Below are 7,243 nucleotides of genomic sequence, written 5' to 3' on the forward strand. Positions count from 1 at the left end.
ACATTGGCAATTGCTTGATCATTTGTCATCTATCTACCATTGGATAGGATCTACCAGTGGCTTTCTCACAACTTAATAAAGTCAATAAAATTGGCAACCAGAGTTATGCATTTCAAATGCATATATTGCACCCGGAAGACGTGCAAGAGCCAGTATGACAAGCATTCTTTACTTATTTATGTACGAGATAAGAAATTGTCCATTTAGCAAACTAAGGAAAAGATGAAGGGTCTCATGAACTCTAGCAAACTCAAAAGTAGTCAAATTTTTTATTTTTTAAATTGAAAGTACGTTGGTAATGTGGTTCCAAAATAAGAGCCACACGTTGCACCTGCCGTTAGTATACCTACATGTCTGAAAATTTCAGTTTCTACCTTTGACAGACCACGGCCAATGTGGTAACAGGTCATTTCTCCTGCAAGACTATCCAAAATGTCTTACTTTTTCCTACAACAGACTCTAAACAGAGGATAGGAAAATCGTGTACTAATCTGTTTTTTCTTTTGTTCCAAAAAACATGTCACTACATATGCTGCACAAAATATATCATTATTATTAGTAGTAGTAGTAGTAGTAGTAGTAGTAGTAGTAGTAGTAGTAGTAGAAGTTTTAGCAGTAGTTGTACTTTAACAAGGGCACAAAAACAGTTGAAATATGTCTTTCCCAGGACCCCAAAAATCCATAAGATGACACTGTGAACAGAAAGAGAGTCGGAGGTGTATGTGGGCCGAGAGGGAGACACGTTTAAAGGGACTAATAGAATAGACGGATGTTTAATAGAGAGAGATAGAAAGAGTTTGCTTTCCCTTGGGGTCCGTTTGAAGGTGGGGGCCCAGGCCAATTTCCCACTTTGCTCAAGCCTTAAAATCTCTCCGGGTAGTAGTAGTAGTAGTAGTAGTAATTTTAGTAGAAGCAACAGTAGTATTAGCAGTAGTAGTTGTTGCTGTGCTAGTCGTAATAATAGTAGAATCAGTAGTAGTAGTAGTAGGAGTGGGAGTAGCAGCCTCAGCTGCAGTAGTAGTTTTAGTGGAAGTAATAGTAGTATTAGGAGGAGGAGTCATTGCTGTAGTAGTAGTACCAGTAGTAGTAGTAGTAGCAGCAGTAGTAGTTTTGGTAGAAGTAACAGTAGTATTAGAGTAGTAGTTGTTGTAGTAGGTATAGCAGTAGCAATAGTAGTAAGAGGAGGAGTAGTAGGAGTAGTAGCTGCAGCATTATTAGTTTTAGTAGAAGTTATAGTAGTATTAGCAGTGGTAGTTGTTGTAGTAGTTGTAATAGTAGCCACAATAGTAGTAAAAATAGCAGTAGGAGGAGGAGCTGCAGCAGCAGTGGTTTTAGTCAAAATAACAGTACTATTAGAAGTATTAGCAGTACTAGTAGTACCAGTAGTAGTAGTATCAGTAGTAGTAGCAGCAGTAGTTTTAGTAGAAGTAACAGTAGCATTAGCAGTGATAATAGTAGTAGTATTTGTAGTACTACTACTAGTAGTAGCAGTAACAACAGTTGTAGTAGTAGCAGCATCAGTAGTTTTAGAAGAAGTAACAGTAGTAATAGCAGTAATAATAGTAGTCATGTTAGTAGTACCAGTAGTAGTAGTAGTATCAGTAGCGGCAGCTGTAGTTTTATTAAGAGTAACAGTAGTATTAACACTAGTAGTTGTAGTAGTAGTTGTAACAGTAGTAATAGTAGCATCAGTAGAAGTAGGAGTCAACTGCAGAGGGAATAGAACACTAGTGATCTCTATGGTATGCTCCTTTATCTGATCATATGTTGACAGGGGTGGTGGACTGATTTTACAGAAGAAATGTTATGCCAAGCCTCTCTCTCCTTGCTCAATTTAAAGCGCATAGTTAGTAGTCCTGGAACTAATCTTTATTTCGCAAGACCCATCCATTCCCTGGATGAGATCCGAGTGATGAAGGTCCTGTAAATGATACAGTGAGACTCAGGAGCATATTTATACACTGTGCCGAATTTGCATCTTTTTTTATGCAAATTCGACGCAAACTTAACTCCATATTTACATTTTGATGCTGGACGTGCCCAGCATAAAAATATTGGAGTTTGCTCCACTTTTTGGATGTGTGTACCTTCCTTGTGTCAATGAGATGCAAGGTAGGCATTCCCATTTTTAAAATGGTGCTATCCCCATAGCCCCATATTTATCCCCCCATGCTAAACTGGCGCACAGGTGGGAGGAGGGGCTAAATAATGGTGCAAAGTTTGCTTCAGACCTGTTAGGGGACCTGTGGACCCATTCCCATGGCTAAACGCCATGGAATGGGCCCGCAGGTGCCCACCCCAAGCCCCTGGAACATCCCTACCACAGGGACACTGGAAGATGGGGGACCCCATCCCAGGTAAGTATTATTAAATTATTTTTCTTTTTTTGCCATCAGAGGCCCTAACTTGGGGCCCCCTGCATGGCACAGGGTGCCATGGCCATGCCCAGGGGACACTTGTCCCCTGCACTGGCCATTGGGATGGTGGGCATTACTCCTGTCTTCCCCAAGACAGGAGGCATGTTTTTGGTGGTTGTGTGCCAGGAAATGGCGCTAGTCTGGTTAGAGGCATTTTTTTTTGCTTCTAACCAGGCTAGCGTAATTTTTTGGCGCACAATCCCCACCTAGGTAGCATCTTTTTCAAAGACGCCAGCCCAATTTTAGCACCACCTTGCACCATTCCTTTAATATGGCACCCAGCTGGCGCTGTGGAATGGTGCAAGCCGGCACTATACTTTTTACCGCCAAACTGCGTTTGCGCAGTTTTGCAGAAAGTATAAATCTGGCCCTCAGCAGAGAGGGAACAACTCATATCAAGGCTGGTCTGGGAAAATACTCACAGCTGATTGATCTCTTGGGGAGGTTCAAGAGTGTTTCAATGTTTCCAGGTGTGGGCAAGAGCAACACAACTGGCCATTCTCAGAAAGGAAGTAGAGGAAAGAAAGACTTTGATGTACAATCGTGTCCCATAAAAAGGAAAAAGAGACAAAATTCTATTTTCACTGGGAGTATGATGGAGGAAAATACATTTCCCATGAAAACTGTTTTAGGAAAGAATATTTTTAATATTAATCTAACACCTTAATCCCATGTCTGTTGGTGTACATCTAGTGTCACAGTCTTGTGCAAGTAAGCATAAGTACAATAAATACTCAGAAGTAAAGCCCCCACCCCTTTAATCACAGGAAGTGCTTAGACGAAATTATATCTCAATGAGAAATATTTTCTGTGTAAAAAAGAAAAAATAATACTTTTACATGTTTGACAATTTCCTAACTCATTTCATGCAGGTGTTAGTGAGGCAAAAACGGAGCTTTGCATTCCCCAGTGTGTCAGGAGGGAAGGGAGAAGGTTCTTTGAGGGAAATAGTCCACAAAAGCAAATTTTCTAAATATTGTTAATGCATTTCTTTTGAGGGGTGGATTATAAAGATACTTCCTCTACCAAATAAACAACTCTGACTGGCTAGTCAGAGATTTTTATTTTCTAAAGAAATAACTAGTTTATCCCACTGCAGAAACCATGTAAAATAAAACTAAGACACACAGGAGAAACAAAATGACTATTTTGATGTTTTTTGTAATCGAACCCCATCCTGTTCTGTGATGGGTAGAGCTTCTGGTACTCTTATGTGCCGTGGATTTGAAAGGTGCACCATTTGAGTTGTGCATTTAAAAAGCTATTCCCTTTACAAAGTAAACAAGCATTTGCAATGTAATGGGTCTTTCATTTGCTGGAGTTAGAGCTATTGGCATTGTAAATTCCTAACTTTTCTTGCCACATAAATTAAACAAGAGAGCATATGGGTGATTTGTGGCAGCAAATTCATATGATGTATTACCAAGGAGCAAGTGGTTTGTTGTGATGCAGACAGTGAGCAGAACTGGAAGCCATTCCAGACTACAAAAAGCACAGTGATTACAGCTATCAGGGGACAAAAATTCAAAAGGGAAAGAAAAAAAATATTTCAGAGAAGTTGATCAATGACTTCTGTTGTAACTGTTAAGACCTCTGAGTATGTGCCATGCTGCAATATGCCATGCAAATGGTGTCTTGATTCAACAGGGCTGATTATCTAAATATTTGTGTGTTTTTCAAGCAATGAGGTAGCTGCAGTGCTCATGCTTAAATGGAGGATGTATGTTCACTGTAAAGCTCTCCAACAGTACAGATGTTAAATGTCAATAGGATAGTAGATAAAGAAAAAGATTCAAATATATCTTGGTATAAGAATTGCACAGTAACACCACAATAACTTGCTTACACTGGGATAGGACTGTTTGCATATTGTAGTGTTTTCATGGCGGCCTCTTTGAAATCAAGAGACCATGTAGTTACACGTTTCAAACCACAGAGCACAGGCAAGCAAGGCAAGGATAGTGTTTGTATGTTAACAGAATGATAAGTCTTGCCAGCATTTTTGCCTCACATTTCAACAAAGCTCTAATGAAGTTAGAAGAGCAGCCTGTGAAGATTTATGGCCCCAGTAAAAGAGATAAGCAATGCCCTGTGTGTGATGCTATGAGTGCTGGCAGGGAGGGGCGCTGGAGAGAGAGAGACTCTCTGTGATGCGATGTGAGGGTATATGGTTTTTGTTTGGTAAAATAAGCTTTTTTTAGGAGCCTGGTAAACAAAGACAGCACTGGAATAAAGGCAAAACAAATGTCAGCAACGACTTGGGAGGAGGTGGGAGGAACGGAATGCTGCAATAAAATGCAGGCAGCTACCAGCCTAATACACACAAAGTGAAAGGAGACCACCAAAGAAATGTAAAAATATAGTCAGTCACATCAACAGATAAAGAAACCAAAGTGGAACAATACAGTAGTTGGTCACTGCTCTGAAACAGAAAGAAGAGGGAGAAAAAGGCAGACCTGACCACTAGTAAGCAAGATTTTTTAAAGGACACTGCAACCAACAATGAAATCGCTTTAACCCATAGTATAAGTATACCTAAGTATACACCAGGTCAAACTTTTACGCTCTACCTAAAAACCGTGGAGCCCACAAATTGCCTGGGGAACAGTAACTCAAATAAGATGAATTATCATTCAAATTATTCCCTACCAATTTGAGAGATGATGCACGACAAGCACCAAACAAAGACAGCCCATGTGGTGTTAGGGACCAAGTACAGGCATTTCCCTCCGTCAATATGATAATGACAAGATATTTTATGTTTGAACTACAGTCATTTAAGCAATTTTACTTGTGACTGTATGGAGAAGGCAAATTTCAAAGCTAACAGTTCAAATCTGGTTTACACGAGGTCACGTGGAATTTAATATTTATGCTTGGTAAGTAAAATTACAAGTAAAAAATCCTAGCTTGAACGATACACAGGTGAAGGCAATTCACTATTGTTTCAGTCAATTTTTTTAAAAGACTCAATTTCACAGTTGCAAGTGACTAACAGTAATGCTATTTACACACCACCAATTACTAAATATGTATTAGTCACTTTTATGCTACGCCTGACACATTAACTCTTTCCTGGCAAAACACATATTTCATTCTAAGGTTTGTAGTTTTTCTGTTAAGATGGCCTAAACTGCCAATCCATATTGTCATTTGACAACTGCAAAATCCACTGCAATGATAGAACTGTAACTGCACTTGCCTTATGTTGTTTCATGCCACCAATTACTAAATATGCATTAGTCACTTTTATGCTACGCCTGACACATTAACTCTTTCCTGGCAAAACACATATTTCATTCTAAGGTTTGTAGTTTTTCTGTTAAGATGGCCTAAACTGCCAACCCATATTGTCATTTGACAGCTGCAAAATCCACTGCAATGATAGAACTGTAACTGCACTTGCCTTATGTAGTTTTCATTCAGGGCATACTTGTTTCATTCTGGTATGTGCCGTTTTGCTTTCTCCCCACAAATACAGGAATACAAGTTCCAGAATTGAAAGAAGAGGACAGGAGAACTTGTGAATCCAGTTGCAACAATCGCAGAGAAACAACTTTTACTTTTTGTAACATGTCAGGCATCTTACCAATGAAAGTGCTATAGTTCAACAGAAAAAATAGCTCAATTTTAGATGACTACATTGATAAGGAAATCGTGAAATTGGCCTACATGCTTGTGTGTGTTCCTCTTCTTGTGATGCTCCAAAAATGAGGGGTCAGTTTGCCACAACACACAGTTATTTTAAAATGTCACTAGATTTCAGTTAAGTGGGAAGCAGGGGTTTCCTTGTCTTTGACATTGTCTATGTGTACCCTTGAATTTACTGCTGCATGTGGAGCATGTGGATTGGTGGTTGACTAGGAGCTTAGTTGTTCCTTCCAGCGAAGTTCTAGGAACTCTGCCCAAAAAGACACTACACAAACCTAGTCAGGCACCCTTAACACCACACAGGAATAGGGTGACTGACAAGATATAGGTAGAGTACACAGACATAAACAAGGTATTTGTTATTATGCAACACATACACACAAATTCACTGCAACTTTTGGTGGTGTGGAGGGCAATCAGAAACACATTTGGTTTCAAATGCCTTCAGAAGTAAATTTTAGTTTCAAATGATTTCCTGACTCAGCAGTCTACATTTTTGGAACATTTATCTAAATCTAACCCTTTGCAGTTCTAGTACGATGATGTCAAACTCTGTTGCCAAAACTGCACAGTATTATGTGAAAAGGTAATTGATTTTTGTCCCATTTCCTTTTAAAATACAGAGACTGTGCATAACCTTGCGGATCCTTTGAAAGTCCCTCCTAGGATTGTGACAAAATTATTATCAATAATATAGCGTCTTCCCCCAGCTAGTACCCACTGAATAACTAGGCCACACATGGAGCTGTAAATCACATGCCTTTATTCCTCTGCTTGTACCATTCTAAACCAAGCTTTCATTATATTGTATTCTAGTGATTACGTCACCCTGATATGGAGTCATCAGGGAGTCTGAAAAGGTCCTGTTCTAAGTCATACAAAACACTACATCTCCCACTCTGTTAAATGAAAAATTGCAATTTTTCTTAGAAAATCATGAGACATAGACAAATATCTACATATGTATAAACATGTACAAATATATCTCTTCAATTAATGTTCTTGGTGCTTTGATCTGTACACCCTATCTGGTTACTGGAAGCTGTAAACGATCGTATTTAATGTGGGTGATTGCCAATGATGGTAAGGAATCAGCAACAGTCACTGAGTTTTCAGAATCAGTCTTTCTTTCACCATTTTAATTTGAAGATCAATGAAGTACAGGCCTGAAGTAA

The sequence above is a fragment of the Pleurodeles waltl genome, chromosome 6, assembly GCF_031143425.1.
Source record: "Pleurodeles waltl isolate 20211129_DDA chromosome 6, aPleWal1.hap1.20221129, whole genome shotgun sequence".
NCBI lineage: Eukaryota > Metazoa > Chordata > Amphibia > Caudata > Salamandridae > Pleurodeles > Pleurodeles waltl.